This window comes from Pipra filicauda, unplaced genomic scaffold (assembly GCF_003945595.2).
Source record: "Pipra filicauda isolate LSUMZ 115617 unplaced genomic scaffold, ASM394559v2 scaffold161_size1661140_pilon, whole genome shotgun sequence".
Classification (NCBI taxonomy): Eukaryota; Metazoa; Chordata; class Aves; order Passeriformes; family Pipridae; genus Pipra; species Pipra filicauda.
In genome coordinates, this window is record NW_024104118.1 from 952,501 (window position 1) to 969,445 (window position 16,945).

General features: G+C 42.9%; 2 protein-coding genes across 9 annotated transcripts in view; one reads left to right on the top strand and one right to left on the bottom strand.

The window, feature by feature from the left end:
* The window catches only part of HMG20A (high mobility group 20A), a 39,389-nt gene extending 39,123 nt beyond the window's left edge, over positions 1–266 (bottom strand). Inside the window, exon 1 of the mRNA XM_027712268.2 lies at positions 22–266. The gene's annotated coding sequence lies outside the window, so the exon portion shown is untranslated. The remainder of the gene's footprint in view (positions 1–21) is intronic.
* A 256-nt stretch (positions 267–522) lies between these two features.
* PEAK1 (pseudopodium enriched atypical kinase 1) overlaps positions 523–16,945 on the top strand; it is a 112,710-nt gene continuing 96,287 nt past the window's right edge. For 3 of the 8 annotated variants that reach the window (XM_027712274.2, XM_027712282.2, XM_027712281.2), the window contains exon 1: positions 523–618. The gene's annotated coding sequence lies outside the window, so the exon portion shown is untranslated. Of the gene's footprint in view, positions 619–1,190; positions 1,212–6,898; positions 7,043–7,518; positions 7,600–16,945 lie in introns of those variants that run through there. The other 5 variants (XM_027712278.2, XM_039379265.1, XM_039379264.1 and 2 more) reach the window with 5 other exon arrangements.

A 16,945-nucleotide genomic window follows, 5' to 3' on the forward strand; every position in this document is an offset into this window, starting at 1 on the left:
CCCGCGGTCCTCGCCACTGACCTGCCGGCGGCGGCTCCCACGCAGGGCCGGGGCGGCCGCGTCCCCTCAGCCCGCGCAGCCGCCGCGCTCCCGCACGCGCAGGGCCGCCTCACCCCCCCGCAACCCCGGCCGCTCGGATCCCTCCGCTCCCACCTCACAGCAGCCCTCCATTCTCCTCAGGAGGAGCCTAACGGGAGAACGCCCGGCTGGGTCGGGAGCGCCCAAAGACCACCGCCCGCCATCGCAGTTCCCTCAGCGACCCAGTGCGGGGCCGAAGCGCAAACAACACACCGGGACTACTTCACGTCCGCGGACGAAAACACGCTAGTTCCAAACGCGCGGAGGCCGACGGGACGCTTTTAAAGGGCCGCGCGGGGCACGCCGGGAGCTGTAGTCTTCCCGCAGAGGCGCCACGCCCCCTCACGGCCGCAGCCAATGGGCGGGCGGCGGGCGGGGCTCCCCCGCGGTGCGCGCGCGAGGGGCGGCGCCTGGAGTTGGTTGTTGCGCGGGCGCGGCGCTCGCAGCCCCGTCCCGGGAGCCGCGTCCTCGGCGGGGCCCGGCGGGAGCGGGACCGGGACCCCGCACGGAGCCGCCGCGGGACTGGGGAGCCCCTGCCAGGTGAGGGGTGGCAGGGGGGTGGCAGCCCCTCGCGCCGCCGGGGGAGGCCGGGGGGCGGCGGCGGCGGCGGTCGGGTTCCCTCGGCGGGGCCCCGGCGGGATGCGGGGGGAGCCGCGGGCGCAGTTGCCGCCCGCCCGCCCGCCCGCCCCTTCGCGGGGGTCCCGCCGGCGCCCCTCGCCGCGGCCCCGCCGGTCGGAGCGGCGCCCGCAGAGCCCGCCTGGCGCCGGCACAGCCGCGCCGGGGCCCCCGCGGGGCCGCGCAGCGCCCTCGCCCCCGGCGGGGTCTGGGGCCCCGGCTGTGTCCGCCCGGCTGTCCGCCCGCAGCCCCGGGCGCTCCCCGTGCCCGCCCCGCCATCCCCCGCCCTGCCGGGGAGCGCCCGCCGCCGCCGGGCTGACACCTTCGAGGAATTCCCCGGGATGGAGCCGCTGTGGGTGCCGGGTGGATGCTGTCCCTGCCGGGGCTCTGCCCCTGCTCTGTTATTACCGAGAATTCCTGACTTGAAAGGCTTTGCGCGTTGCTGTGTACGTGTGTAGCCGCATTCCATCCTCCCTTCGGTGCTTCCCTTCCTCTCCAGGGTTATTTTGGACTTGCAGGTGGGTCGATCTGTTCGCCAGTTTTTACAGCGGGTGAAGTTGACGCTAGCCCGGGAAGGCTGGGATTTGCCCTGGGACAGCAAGGGAAGCGATGTAAGCACTTTGCGATGGTCAGTTAGTTATGGAGCAGCTGGTACCTGACACAGAATGTCCAGGCTGCCCCTCCGTGAGCACAAGGAGGAGCAGGAGCGTTGTGTGGTGGGTCTCTGACCTCGAATTTAATAGGGGTCCCTTCTTAGAGAACGTGATTTCTGTTTATTTTAGGTCTTTGCCGTTTAATTTTGTAGGGCTTGGCTTTCGTTCTTTAATTGCTTCTTAAGTGCCTCCAAAGTTTTTCCCCTTGCTCTTTGTGGCTTCATGGCTGTCTCATGTCTGCTAAAGTACTTTATTCTCGGATATTTAGAGAAAAAATAATACACGGAGATGTATGGGCAGGAAGGAAAGAACATGGAGTTGTTTTAGGAGCCAAGAACTTTATGGAATTCCTGTGATTAGGTTCTATAGTTAGAGAGTTAAGTTGAACTTGTTTAAAATTGCTGGCTGAGTGAGTACCTTTATTGCAAACTAGATGTGCTTAATTCTGTGTGACTTTTGACTTACAGTTTCATCTAGACAGTTTGATTCCAGTGGTGTAGCAGAGCAGCAAATACTTTTGGAGATTTTCTTTGGTCGTTTTGACCAGTTAGAGCTCGTAATCTAGTTTCACAGTGGTTTAAAAGGTTTTGTCTGGAAAGTAGCTAAGATGATTTATCCAGATGAAGCATCTTCCTGGCAAAGTTACTGCTCTGTGTGTTTTCAGGCAAATCTCATTTTAGTCTCTAAAATGTAGAACTGTGCAAGAAGTGAGTTACCAGTTTTTCCATGAGTAACTTTCCATGATTAATCATCTGTGTTCATTTCTTGATGGCTTTACCTTCTTGTTAGGATATCTCATGTAGATAACCTAATTCGCAGACTTCTTAAATGACATTTTTTGGGCAGTTCTGTTTGCCTCAAGTGCCTCACCTGAACAGTAGTGGCAGGTAGGGGGTGATTCCTGAGCTTGGGCAGGAGGCACCAGCTACAGAGCAAGGAGCCAGCAGACTTTCCTGCCTGGCCTTGCTGCTGGTAGGCACTTCTACCCAGCTGCAGTTGATAATGGATGCAATGTCTGCATTTCCTTCTATTTTAGAACACGCATTAACTATGTAAATAAATATACAGTTATTTTGAAGCAACAGCATTCCCTATGTATGGGTAAGAGTTATGGCTGCTTCTGTGAAAGAGAGAGCAAGGAGGCAAAGTACCATTTCAACTTCTTGGGTAATTTGTGTTTCTGACTTTTCAGCTCCTTAGAAAATCCACTTGCAGGCATGTTTACCAAAATACATATTCTTTTCTGTTTACTCTCCAAGTGAAGGAATTGGTTGGAATCAGTCATTTAAAGAAAAGTAAAGGGCAGATGCTGTTTGTCTAAATACCTCCTAAATATTGATTTCTTTTGCCTAAACGGGATAGTAAAATATAATGATAACTATTGTAAGTTATTGGTTAGGGTCACAGACATTCACTGTTAACCTTCTGTATCAACGCTAGGAAAAATATGTATGCGAAAAGCTTACTCTAAGTTAACAAGTTGTAACATGTTTTTCTCTACTTTGTTTCTGAATTTACACTCCTGTGTCTCTCCTTTCCTTTTCCCTTTTCCTGTTTAGTCTTTGCTCTTAAACTGCCCTTTTCCCTCCAGCTGCCCCTCATCCCAGTTTAGGATTGGCCCCTCCCATCCCTGCTGGTTGCCCAGGTTTCCTTTGCCCTTTTCTCTGTAGGGATCTGCAGCTTTACTCCTCGCCACTGCTCTTCTTGTTCTGGTTGCTTTCTGATGAGCTCGGGTTTCAGGTGGTGTTAATAGCCCTTTCTCTTTTTCTTGGACCTTCTCTTCCCCAGCCCCTGAAAACAGAGCCCCAGAGGTCCACTGTGGGATTGCCAGGTAGGGATCTGGGATGAGGGCTGTCTCCTGCCAGCTTCCACAGTGTTCCCACTTCCCGTGCTGCTGCAGCTCCCCAGGAATCCTGCCGGGCTGCTCCCTCCCGTGTAGTCGGTGTGTCAGAGCTGACAGTCGGGTATGGGGAGAATATTGAAATGCAAATGACAGTGAGGAGAGGGTGCTGTGCTGGTGAACAGCAGCGAGAAGGTGGTGGAGCGAGTACCTTGTGACGTGAAAAGAGCTCGCAGAGAAAGCACCTGACACGGGGAAGCTGAAATGAAAACCTTCTTATCTTTCTGCTATTAGTACCTCCAGATGTTTTTAACCTACTTAGAGTACAAAAATAATAATCTGTAAAACATGTTTGGGTTTATTGGTTGAAGCAAAGTGCAAAGAAATAATGTAAAGCTATTTGGGAGCCATATGCAGCATTTACTGGCTGCTACTGGCAGCCAAAAATCACCAGTGAGGCAAAATCCACTCTCTGTGCCTGTAGAGTAGCATGGATTTTGGAGGAGGAGATGTGGGGCTCCAGTCCCAAGAGGAAAAAGCTGTGGGTTCTCCATGCTGATACCCAAAGGAGCTTGGTGCCAGGTTCTCTGAGTGCATTACCTGTGACAGGCGGGTGTGGGGACCTTGTACAGAGCCTTTATTGGCATCACCAGTCCTCCCACCCTCCTGTGCTCCCACATGACTGCTGTGTAAGGACTGAGTATTGCTCTGGGATTTACACTGGCCTGAGGCTGAAATGCCTGCATTGTTTCATATGTATCAGCACAATAATATACCATTGCCATTACCATACAGTTTTAAATCTAGGGTGGAAAAATACAGGCTGCAAACTGGAATAAGACTTGCTAGTTGACTTTCACTGTTTTAAAGCAGGGTAAAGTGGAGCAAGTCAACAGTATACACTGAGGTGTAAGTGACAACTTTAGAATTTCTGCAGTGTTAGCAGCAAGGAGAAATGACTTGGTTTTACTTGGTAACAGTTCTAGTTAGTTGTCCAATATTTGAGCTCAAATTTCCATAAACTGTGGTTTAGTATTGCGGGCTCTGTATTTTCTTCTGTGTTTTCCAGATCATAAGCAGAAATTATCAACCATGTAAGAAGTTTTCAGGCTTCCTTTTTCCTAAGATAAGTGCCTGAGTCACTAGAGCAATTTCTTTCCCAATATCTCCTCAAGTGGACTGAGTTAACTTGAGATTGCCTGATAGTTGAAAATATGGATAGAGGAAAACTACTTGGTGGGTGTGACTCTGAGGTCACCTTCTGCAAATTGAATTTCTTTTGGGACCCCATCAGCTATTACAAAAGTTACCCTGTTAGCTCACCAAGTTACAAAATGGCTTTATACCACATATGTTTTTGGGGTTCTTCAGGTGATAACGATAACAGCAGAATTTCAGAACCCCTCAAAGCCTCATTCATCATTTCTCTCCTCCCAGTAATCACATATTGCTGGGCAGGATGAGGATAAAATCAGTTTTAAACCACACCACTTGGAGAAGTATTTCGTAATCAATCTCTAATGGATTTTCTTTGTTAAGTCTTTGATTCTGGGGAAAATTGTCACCCTGACTAGTTTCCTTTCTGTGTGAGTACTTGGAAAAAATCTCCAAATAGGTCCCTTAGGCTCACTGCCCATACCTGCTATGTATGGGCCTGCCCTTAACTGAGATGCTTTTGCATAAATTATAGTCACAGTAACCAGGATTATAATGACCTTTATTGAACATCTGCACTTTGATCACCAAATAGTTATGTTTATGTTTAAAAGATGGGCAAATATGGTGTGTAAAAAGTATTTAAGAGCATTAGTTTGTTATCTGAATCTCAAAATGCCTTCAGAGTTCTTGCTTAGGAATATTTTTCTTGGTTGGCAGGTTTTAGAGCAGAGGATGGATAATTTCCCCATGAAATGCTCAACATGGAAGGGAATGAGTATTTCATCCCTTTAAAGTGCAAAAAATTATAAATATTAACTGGGAAAGACATTTTAAAATCTTCCCATTTGTAGACTTTACCCCACATTTTACTTGAGAGTAATATTTCGGTTTAAAAAAAAACCCTTACATGCACTGAAACATAAATGCTCAACTGTCTTAATACACTCCCTGTTGACTGCAGGAGGTGTTTTTAGCAAAGTTTTTGAAATCACAGTAAATAAATGGATAAAAACCCTGCCAGGCTAAACATTGTAGGCTTCTAGCAATACTTGTTTTAGCAACATCTTGTCTGAGACACCAGTTCGGTGCGGTGCTAAAAAGTAAGATCCCTGACTTGATAAAGTCAGTGCTATTTCAGAAAATACTGCTACTAGCACACAGTTTGCCAAGTGCAACGTCCTGGGTGTTTTAGCAGATTTGGATTATTGCATTGTTGGATAGAGGTTCTGTAGGAAGCTGTTCAGTGAAACATTCGCCGTTTGACCTTTTGTGTTTTTGTAAAACTGATGTCAATCCTAAAATGTTCCTTCTTGGATACGTGCCTGTATTTATACAGGCCTCTCTGCAAAGCTCACCAAAGGAGGAAGACTGTATATAATACAGAAGATGTAAATTTTGCATATATATATTTAGATATATATACACATCTTTCACCTCTGAGGGTCTTACTGTCAGGAAAACCTTCATTCACATTAAAAAGACATTTAAATCTAGGTTATAAACACGAACAAATATAGACATCATTCCACACTGACTTCACATCTATTCCCTCTTGGTAAGTCTCTGTGTATATCACAGATGCTCTTGCTGCCAAGTTGCCTCTTACTGTCATTGTTTTGCTTTTATACTTGTTGATGTCCTTTCTGTGGACTTTTTTAATGCAGCAAGAGGAAGGAGAATGGTTTTAAAAATATGTAATCTCCCCCCAAATTGGCCAGTAAATTCAGAAACATGCATGTCTGAAGGTAATAGAGACACTCAAAATTACCACAGTTCTTGAGTTGAAACTGTCCTTGGGTAACTCTTAAGTCTTTTAGCACCTCCTTTTTTATTTCAAGCAAGTACTGCCTTTCTCTCTACCTTGTTTTATATCCTAGTAGTCTTCTGCAGAGTGACCCCTGAGCCTGTTTGGAACCCCGTTAAAATCACTGACTCCCTCTGTAAAGGTTCACAATTACATCAACATAGCTTTAATAAACTTTGAAGTTAAATGCAAATATATACCAGCTGAGAGAGAATAAATATTAGTATAGGAGTTTTCCATGGGGGAGTAACTCATGTTGTGTAATTGTTTTTCCATTTGCTTTGAGCCTTGCTAATTGTCCTGCTCTGCCTCCCTCGTCCAGATTGGGTGGTTTTGCTTAAAAACAGGTTGCACAATATTGCCCAGTCTCAGACTTTTGAGTCTGTAACTTATATGGTTAAGGAGGGTGACTCCTGCTGTTTGGAATGATCTTTGGAGAAGACAGTTTATTTAATGACTTTGGTACTGTAAACTGTAGACATTCTCAGTTTTTAGAAGCAGGGAGACAGCTCACAGTAAGGATGTAGGGAGTGAGGGGCACATGAAAGATCTCTGTATCATCAGTGACACAGGCTGTGATTGTGCAACACTTTGCTGTTGGTTGTAGTCAGTGGAACAGTTCACTGAACTTGCTGTTAAACATACATGCTGTTAAACAGCCATAAATGTTGGCTATTCTAGAGCTTTATAGACATGAAATTGTGTTTTCATACTGTGATTTATTTTTTTTTTTTAATTTAACATACCAAGGAAGGAAGCCAACCTGCAAGGAAGGAAGGCTCAAACCTGCTCTGCTGCTAATGAAGCTGTCGATAACGTACCTTTCAACTACAACAACCAAATTTTGGAAGTGCCATTGCAGGCCTTAACGTGAGACAGATCCATTGTTTAAAGGTCAGTGTTTTTGGCTAGAAAAGATTGCTTGGGAAGTGCAGAAAACGGAGGCGTGTTAGGACAAAGCTTGCTGAAGCTCCAAGGGCCCCTGTGCCTGTGAATTTTGCCTTGTAAGTATTCCTTGTGCAGCGAGGGCAGCATCCCTGTGAGAAAAAAACGTCAGTACAAGCAGAGCTCAGAGCTTAACATGTGTTTCGTTTACCCTGTGAGCTGTATCAGTCCCAGCTGCCATATCCCAACTGGCATCTTGCTCCATGAACCTGCTGGCAGGCAGGATGCTGGTTCACGGGCCCTTACAAGTTAACCCACTTATCTTCTTAGAGCGAAAGCAAATCCCTTCCAAAGGTGGTTCTTTTAGAGGAGTTGTTCAGTAACTGGTACATCACAGGAGTGTTGCACTCTGGTATATAAAGTACCTGTTTTTAGCAGTTGATAAGAGAGACACTGTTAGTAACAGTTGCCATGAAAAACCTCCTGCGACAGCTTTGCAGGTTTAAGGTGAGATTGCAGAGTGGTTTAGATGGAGATTCCTCAGCTGCACTGGAGCTTTAGTCGTGGTGAGTTCTCCTGTGTTCTGCATAATTGTCTCTGTTGTTCTGCTTGTTGGAATGTGAAAGTGTCTGATTGTTTGTTGCTTGCAAAGAGAGAAGCTGAATCAGGTCCCTTTCTGAGGGGAATTGCCACTCAGCAGGGTTCAGCAAATACATTCTTTAAATACACTATTGCAAATAATACTGGATTGCTTGGTGTTGGAAATAGCAAGAGGTGGTTCATTAAAAAAAAGACATCCAATTCTCACTCCCCACCTTTTTTTATTTCCCCCCAAGGCTGTAATTTTTCTTTGTAGTACATAATGGTGATAAAATTGCAGGCTTTTTTCCTGCTCTGTCCTTTGCAGATTGACTTCATTGCCTATGGTTGTACATTATCTTTGTTTATCAGTGTAAATCAACACAGCTATTCCTGAACAATGGAGATAGCAACACACAGACCTTTTGAAGCCAAATTTGCAGAGTGAGAAACAGTGCTGTATAGAAACATGTTGAAAAAGATAACCAGCATGGATTATCGGGGCAAGGGGGGGTTCCTGCTCAACCTCCCCAGAGGGGATTATGGAAAAGGCTGTGGAATTAATAGTATTTTCTAAAACATTCCTACACAACTGCCAGGGCACCTGATGGAAGGTTCGTGCATACACTAATAATTCTTAGGGGAAAAAACAGTAAACAGGTGATATACCAAAGCAACAGCATTTAAATCATTGGGAATTAGATTTAAGATATCAAATGTTACATAATTGGGTTTTTTCCCTGGAGTTCAGTGCCTGCAATTCTTTGCATATTAAGTGTTGTTCTGTGTGCATAGAAAGCTGACTTGGGGTGCTTTCGTGAAAAAGTTGTTACAGAGCCAAACAAAATGAAATCTATAGAATGCAGGAGGAAATATTAATCCATATAATGAATATTGTCTTCAGTGGTAAGCCCCCCTGCTGACTCAGGGGTTATAAGTTCAGCCAATAGTCCCTGCAACTGTGTTGCATGGGTAATTCACTGAACATTTTTTTTTGTCGTGCTGACGAAAAGAGTTGATGTACTTTTTCCATCAAGTAATCTCAATAAAAGATTGAAAATGTACTGGAAAAATAAGCAGCCGGGTTTGGTTCATAGTTGCTGTTGATTGTGCTGGATGCAAATAGCTGAGCTGTGGTTAAAAAATTACTGAACAAGTGAAATAATTGAAAATCAGTATCAGTTTCTAAACAAATGAAAGCTCTGCTTTCCCAAAAAGGATGGCACTGTCATTAGTGTACACAACGTAGAGGAGCCATCTCTTATCAACATCAGTCTCTCTACAGCAGGTGGATGTGGCTTCTTGGGTCTTTCTTGCTTGTAATAAGCCAGACACTTATGCATTCAGGCTTGTATTCAAGGGATATGGGAACAGTTATGATTATAATTTAAAAGCTCTGTTTCTTTCCTTTTGTGAACATAAGGCAAAATGGGGGGGGGGTTGTAATTTTTGGCTTTCTCCTGCCAGTTTACGAGTGTCTGTGACTTAGGTATTTTAGATCTGTAGATTCCAACTCCTTGTAATTGGTTTTGTCACATGGGTCAAGGTTTCATTCCCATCACTCTTTTCCCTTGGCTTCCTCCAGAAGTTGCAGAGGTAACTGTTCTGCAGGGAAGGCAAATGTGTATCAGATATATAAATGTTCACTGGATGATGCCCAGTCAAATATTTGCCCTGCCTGCATAATCTGTTACAAGAGTTCTGAAAAATTCTATCCAGGGGACAGCTAAAAGCCTGAGCAGGTCCTGGATCCTTCCTGGGACTCATCAGTACAGGACTTGCTGTCTCAGAGGTGCTTTTGCAGTCATCAGTCTGCACCTATAACAGTTTTTCTTGAACACACTTGTTTTTTTTCTTGGCAGTGGTTTTATGATCTAGTTTAGATGGGAGGGCTGTCACACCACAAAAAAGAAACTCTGTTCATTAATTTGAGAGATGAACTAGACTCAATTTGTATTCTGAGAGCTTAAAAAAGCAGGAGAATGGACAATCATGTCTTCCTGAGGTGCTTTTCTCAGGCTTGAGAAAAGCATCCTTGAGTGCACAAAACAGTGCCAGGTAAAACCAGAATATGCAGAGAGCAAAAGGGATATGGTTCTTGAAGTTAATTGCAAAGCACCTGAAAAATCAGAAATCTGACCGTTGGATAAGGAAAAAATGTTGAAATATAGGTCTGTCTTCTTTATTTTCCCCATGAGAGAGAAAAATGAAGACTTCTTGTGATGAAGATGACTTGTCTCTCTGGATGCTGCTTTGCTAATTGGTGTGACCCTGCTGTGTCTGCACTATTTCACAGGGTCTGCCAGGGGCTGTGATAAGCATTTCCTTTTGGAAAAGCTGTACACAATGTGCAGATAGAGGGGACCTGGTCTCTTCAGCCTGTTTAAGATGTGTTGGAATAAATATGTTGTTTGGAAAGGTGTTTTTTTGGGTTTTTTTTTCATATTTTTCAGATGAACAATTCTCTTGAGCTTTGTGCTTTTTGTTACATAACACTGAAGTTTTTTAAAGTTTTGAGCATGACCTCAAGGTTTTGTCTTGGCTTTGCTAAAGTATTTACTGCTTGTAGCCATGTAAAAATGGATATATTTTCCTGTATTCTTGATCTTTAAGACCAATAGGCCCCTATAGTTCGTAGGGGAGGCTTAAATTTTCTTTAGTGCTTACAGAATTCAAAATCATTAGAATTTTCTCTGTATAAAGTTATAACTTCCTGAGGAAATATTGGCACAAACTGTGGAAGCCGTTAGGTTTTGGAAATTTTGCTCAAGTTACTCATTTTCTCTGCATTATTTCTTCTTTCTCTTCATAATTAGAGGCTGGTGGACAAAGCAGACTTGGGGCTGAAGGGCCTTCTTTGGAATCTGGCAAAAAGGCAGATACTTGGAAAAGAGAATGTCTTTTGAGTGGAGGGAAAAAAATGTACTTGGAGAAATAATTTTAGGTGCTGTGGCTTATTTTGTTGTTTGGCTCTGCAGACTAGTCAGTCAGTTCTGGCATTTCCATGCAGCCACTTCTGCTGGTTCATATCTTACATATGTTAATGTGTTTATAGTTTCATAGAAAATACTGACAGGTCCATTCTAGTAACAGTAAAAGCTGAGCTATATGATTTCAGTCAATAGCTCAAGAGGAGTGATTGTGATTATCTTTGGCCATGAAGATTTGGACAAAAATGATTATTCTACACTGTGTTGCTCTGAAATCCACAGGTTAAGAAAGTATTTATATCCCCAAATCAACTTTTTTTGTATTATTGGGGAAAAAAATATATTCTGCAAACTTTCATTCAAAGAAGAGACATTTTCTATTTTCATACTGAGAATTATGTGTGTCTGAGCTCAAATTTATGTGTATGTGTATATCTTAGAGATATATTTGTTTCAAGTGGCTATTAATGCTGTTTTAGGAAGTGGTGTTGAATCTCCAGCTATATTCATATTTTGGGAAGAGTCCATTTATATCTGCAGAGTAGTGCAGGAGAAGGTAGTGGTGATTTAAAACCTCCTCATGGCAGCACAGGGACCCAGCGTTTCACTGTGGGGAGAGTGGCTGAAATTCCCACCTTTCCAGAAATTTGCTGGGACTTGGGTTTGCTGAAGTTTTTTTTCCTTTAAGGTGCTGGTTGAGGAGCCATTTAATGAGCATCCCAGTTGCCTGTGTGTTGGAAGCAGATAGGCAGTGGAGTGAAATGGCTTTTTAACTCCACTCCTATCAAAACCCAGAACTCCATAATTTTACTGATTTTACAAATAAGAGAACTAAAAGCTTGGCTTGCCTGAAGTCAATTATTCCAGTGTTTAAAAGAGGATCCAGAACACTCTCGTGGTCTTAGTCACTTTGCTAACCCAGCCTTCTGAAAACAGCCATGGTAAATATTTATTTAGTTGCCATAATACATTACGGGTATGTCTTTTAACCTCAGCAGTTAGGCTGAGTTAGGCTGCTGCTTCTAAAACCTTCCAGTCTTTAGTCTGAATGTTAAAGATTTATGGCTTTACATCACAAATTGTGTTTCTAAAGGCTTATCCTGGCGCTGCTGTGTTTTGGTTTTCTAACTCTGTTGTATTGTCATCTTTCTTGAATGACTTGCTGTCAAAGCACATGCCAGGTCATGTGTTACAGTCAGTCCAGAGAAACTGTACATTTTGCTAGTTAAATATTTCTCCCTGTGAGCTGGAAGGGCTGCCTTGCATATCAGAAGCTTGGGGTCAAACCTGCTGATGAGTATTTACTTTTCTCATGGCTGAATACTTGAAGTTAGCATGTGATTTGGGGGTAATCTTTGGAATTAATTTCTGTATGGTTCAGAAACAGGAAAAACTTGGAAACTGGGATAATGCTTAGTTTGTTGCTCGGTTTTTCAGATAGTTTTAATAAGAAATTTAAATTTTTAGATAGGGGAAGAGCACCTAGATAAAAATAGATTTGTGCTATTTTTAGAGCATGGCTTTATACTGCAAGTCAGAGACCAAAAAGATACTTTTAAAGTAAGGAAACACTTATTTTACAAGTCTTATTGTTGACCTCAAGACCATATTTTCCATCATTTGGGACAAGGGATCAAACAATCTGTCTGTAAAACAGTAAAATGCCTTCAAGTCCTTTGGTATTGTCAGGTCATGACAAAAGCTTGGTAAGATGAGAATGATTGGCAGAATGATGTGCACCCATAATTTTTTTAACTCTTGTGTAAAATATACTGAAATCTAAAATAGGGCATAGTCTTCCCCACAAAATGACAAAAAAATTTGCCAGTGCAAGCATTCCAACTCATGGAGCTGAATCAGTTGAAAAGAGCAGCCAAAAAGGCAATGTGGAAATACCAGTAAGTTGCCTGAGACGTTTAGCAGCAATGATCTTCCTTAAAATAACTTGGTACAATTAATTGGTGCTTTTTGTCCTTTCTTTTGCACAGCAGTCTTATCACAGCCTTATCTTAAAGCGAGGAAATGAAGCTCTTTCTGCACCGAGGTTCTGAAGCAGGCTGAGCTGGCTGATACTTTACTGCAGAGATTTATTTCTTAATCTGCACTGGAGACTTTGAAGCCTGGTTTTTTAGCAGGCTGATTGAGTTCTTGTTTGATTGAGGAATATACAGAGTAGGACTGCCGTAATTAGAGCTTGGTGGTAGCTTTTGGCAAGCCCTGAGTTATTTGTGCAGTAGCACTGTAGCGAGGACACGATGCATTTTGAGGGAGGGGAAATCAGAACAATGTGCTGATTTGCTTGTGTGGGCTAACATGACTCTTTTAGAACGAACTCCTTTAAAACTTGGGGTTTTTTTTTTTAGGAAAAACTGACAGGCTAACCTGGGGTTTCAAATCAATTTAAATTGTCTTGCAAGCTGGAAGTCTCCATTCGATCTGCAAGGCCCTCGCAATTCCCCCTGGTTTGGGGTCAGCAGTTTACAAACAGTGCCTACACCAATGATGTGTGAAATCAATCTTTCAGTCCTGCTGCTGCTGCCTTTGAACAGGTTCATTGCTGACAAAGTGTCAGCCTCGGGATGAGAGTATAAAAATTCTAAAGCTTAAAAAATAGAGAAGATGAAATGTTGATGCTTGGAAGGTTTCTCTGTTCTTGGAATGAGAAAGTTTTGGTCCTGATGTTTTCTGGAGGTGTGTTGCAAGATCCTGAACGTGATTATGTTGGTAGTGTGGTGCTATTGCATAAATATATTGAAGACATTTTGCCCATCTTTCAAACTGAAGCTACTGAATGAATCAGTCTCCTGGCTGGCTAGTTGCTTGTTAAAGCTCATATTTTGTGGGTTCAGAAATACTTAACATCTTTTATTTTGTGAGTGAATGAGCTGGATTAATTTATATACAACACTTCCTAGTTAGTGAAAAGTCAGTGGCATTAAAGATGTAAGTCCAATGAAGTAGTGGTTATACCTGCCACACAATCTGCTCCTCTTGTTGAAAACAGTTCTTTAAAGCTGAACTATCATGTTTTTTTCACATCCAACTTCTTACCTCCATTCGTAAAACATGCTTTCTGTTGTTGCTTCAAACATCTGCGACAACTGGTTTATTTTTCCCATCCAGTGTCCAGTTGTGTTTCATATTAAATACTTTTTTTTTTCAAAAACAGTTGTTTTGGGTGGAGTTTCTTGCATACTGACTCCAGCTACCACGCTTCAGTCCGGCTGTGTATTCAGATATCCCTGCAAAGAGTCGATAATCTCCGAGCCATCTCTCATATTTTGCACTTTTCTCCCAACGCGGCGTGGTCTGAAATATCTATAAGATATTGCGTATTCTGGCTTGTAGGATTCACTTCCCTGTGGGTGAAGAGCTGGCGTTATGAAAAGTTCTCTCCACGCGGGCCGAAAAATTGCGGGAACCTGTTACAAACTTGGGAAGCGCCGGGGAGCTGATGCTCGCGGGCCTCGGGAGGCACACACAGGACGCCTCCCGCAAAAAAATCAAGCTGGGGGAAAGAATAAGAGCAGCTGTTGGAAGTGTCCCAGCGGGCCTGGGACGTGGCCATACAAGGAGCCCTCTCTGCACAAAGCTGCTCTGTCTGGTTCGTGTGTTGCATGTGTGTTAAAGTTCACCGGGCTCTTTGTCTTGGGGGTCCTCTCTGGGTGCCTTCCATCCCCGAGGTGCCCGAAAGCATCCCTAGATATTATTAGAGCGGCAGAAAGGAAGTGGAAAAGAGGGGGGGAAAACAGGCTTACTGAATATTTCAGCGGTTCTTTGCCAAATCGCATTTTGGGATTCGTTTCTATTTTAAATACTCCAGCGGCTGCCAAGGCTGGCAAACTGCGATCCCCTTCGGAAGGGGGAGGAGACCTCGGTACTTCTCTGCGGAGGAGGAACATCATTTTCCTGCTGCTTTGTTTTTACTTTTGGAGCGAACAAAGAAAATCTGCGGGAGAAAAAGTAGAAAAAGCCCCGTTTTTCAAAGCTTTATCCAGAAATTTTACTAAACAATGGGTTTGATTTGCACTTTAAGTGTGGTTTCCTGTCTTCTCTCACGTCATTTGCATACCTTTAAAAATTGTTTGGTTTAACTTTATTTTATAGAAATGTGTCCTTTCCTCAGCTAGTACTGGTTAGGGTATTGTTTCCTTGATTGTTTCCAAGTGCGTGTAGGCAAGAAATGATCAAATTTAATCACCAAACAATTGGTCACGTTTGCAAAAAGAAAAGCCGATTAGAATCGCCAAAAAACCAGGCTGAACATAGAATAATATCTATGCTTAAATAACTAAATCCCAGAGTTTAGGAAGATAAGATGACTGAACAGCAAAAAAGAAAAAACTGAGAGCCAAAAATATGAGTTTTCTTCCTGCCTTTGTCATGCCTCACTTGTAGCCTTGGAAACTGAGACAAAGAGGTTAAGAAACTTGCTCATTCTTAAAATGGAGATAAGATACAGTGTGCAGCTTATTTTAGTCTCACTTATTCCTCTGCAGAGTGCTGTAAGTGAGCAGTGCTGGGTTTTTAACTGTATAATCTGTACAATGAACTTGTTTATTTAGGATTTGAGCCAATGAACCCAAGTTGAGTTGTATCCCTGTGCCTACCTGTGGGGCTGATGCCTTGTTTTGATCTGTCAGTCTTTGCAGGTTATTTCTTCATCTCTTCTGTCAGTCTTTGCAGGTTATTTCTTCATCTCTCCTGTCAGGAGGGTGGTGGATGTTTTGGTCAAACCAGATGACTCTGGAAGGTGGGATGCTCAGTACCTGCAGGCCATGAGCACAGTGCAGAGGGGATGGTTGGCTCCTTGCTTTTCAAACAAGCTCTTGTTTTCCCTCCAGGCATCTAAACCAGGAATTCAAGATTGAGGGATCAAAACACTGGAAAGGGTTCTTGGCAAATTGATCAACTGTGAAATAGTTACGAGCTCTTATTTTTTAAATCCGAAGGTGCCACTTTTTAGTTAAGGTCTGTTCTTAGGGCTTTTGTTTTATAGCCTCTCTGGACATTCCTGCACTGTTTATATTAATGCAGCTCATTTGTAGGCAGTGCAGACACTTTTAGAAATTGTAAGACTGTGGAGACATTTAATGGCTGAGGATAAATTGCACAGCTGTGGACACTATTTATACTTTCCTCTATAGAAAAGAGTCTGTATCATGAAATAGGCATAGCTCAATGTTGTGAGTTATTTTTCATGTTTTTCTAGTCTTGGGAGGGGGATTGCCAGCTCTTAGTTTTACATGTTAAAAAGTCCATAGCATTTCCAATATTCTAAGAAGATAAAGTTCATGCTTTACCCATTAAGGAAATAGATATTGAAGAAAGGAGAGACAAGATAGATGGGCTGAAGTGTTTCAAAATGTTAGTAAGGAATTCTAGGAACACTGCAGAAGATTTCTGGGCTGAGAGTAGTTCCTAAGTGTGCAAAGGGAAACTGTAAGAATTTAAATATGATAAAAAATAACCAGGACTTGATAGAAGGTAAACAGTAACTCATGCAACAAGTTAGTTTAAAGGTTAAACATCTGAAACCTCTGCAAAGCACACATCCCTTCCACAAGAAAGAAGTGTCCAAGCCCACAGCTTGAAAGAGAAATTTAAAGCAATTTCCAAGTTATTAAAATATATAAGAAAAAATAATTATAACTTTAATAATTAGATCTCAACCAAGGGACCCAGAAAGGGAGCAAGTTGTTTGTTCTTTGTAGATCTGTTAATGATGGGAATCTTTTAGAAGTCAACTTTAAAGGACAAAAGGACAAACACAATTATAGGATGTGTAAAATGGAAATTAGGCACTGAGACAGAAACTGAATTGCTTCAAAGATGAGAGGCTAGGATAAATTAAGAACTAGCAGATACCATCTTCGAAATACTGGAATCTAATATCTTTGACAATTACTTTGAAAAAAGTTTGCTGAGAGAAACCATAGGAAATTGCAGGCACTCTGTAGTTCTGTGCTCCTGGGTTTTCTGTCTTGCACGTAGACTGTGGATAACTTTGAGTTGCCCCTCAAGATTCCATAAAATTATTCTGTTGTTTAAAATACCTCTGAATGCTTCTACATCCTCCAGAGATTTGGTTGCAACACTGTAGTTTGTTCCCTTTTCTCCCTTAATGCTCTAAAATCCGCAGGCTTGTTCTGTCTCAGATTGTTGTCTGCTATGGGAACCAGGGGATAGGGTTAGTGGGTGAATTATGAAGTAATTTGATCAAGGACTCAGGAGATACGATCTTTCCTCTCTTTTCCTCCCTTGTAATGTCAACACTGTGGTTTTTAGAAAATAATAACTTGCACGTATGCTCTAAAATTCCAACTTTGGCTCCGACTTGTCCTGAGCTGTTGCCACTTTGCTGGGGTTGATCTGATATGGGTTACTGTTTGACAGCTCTTGT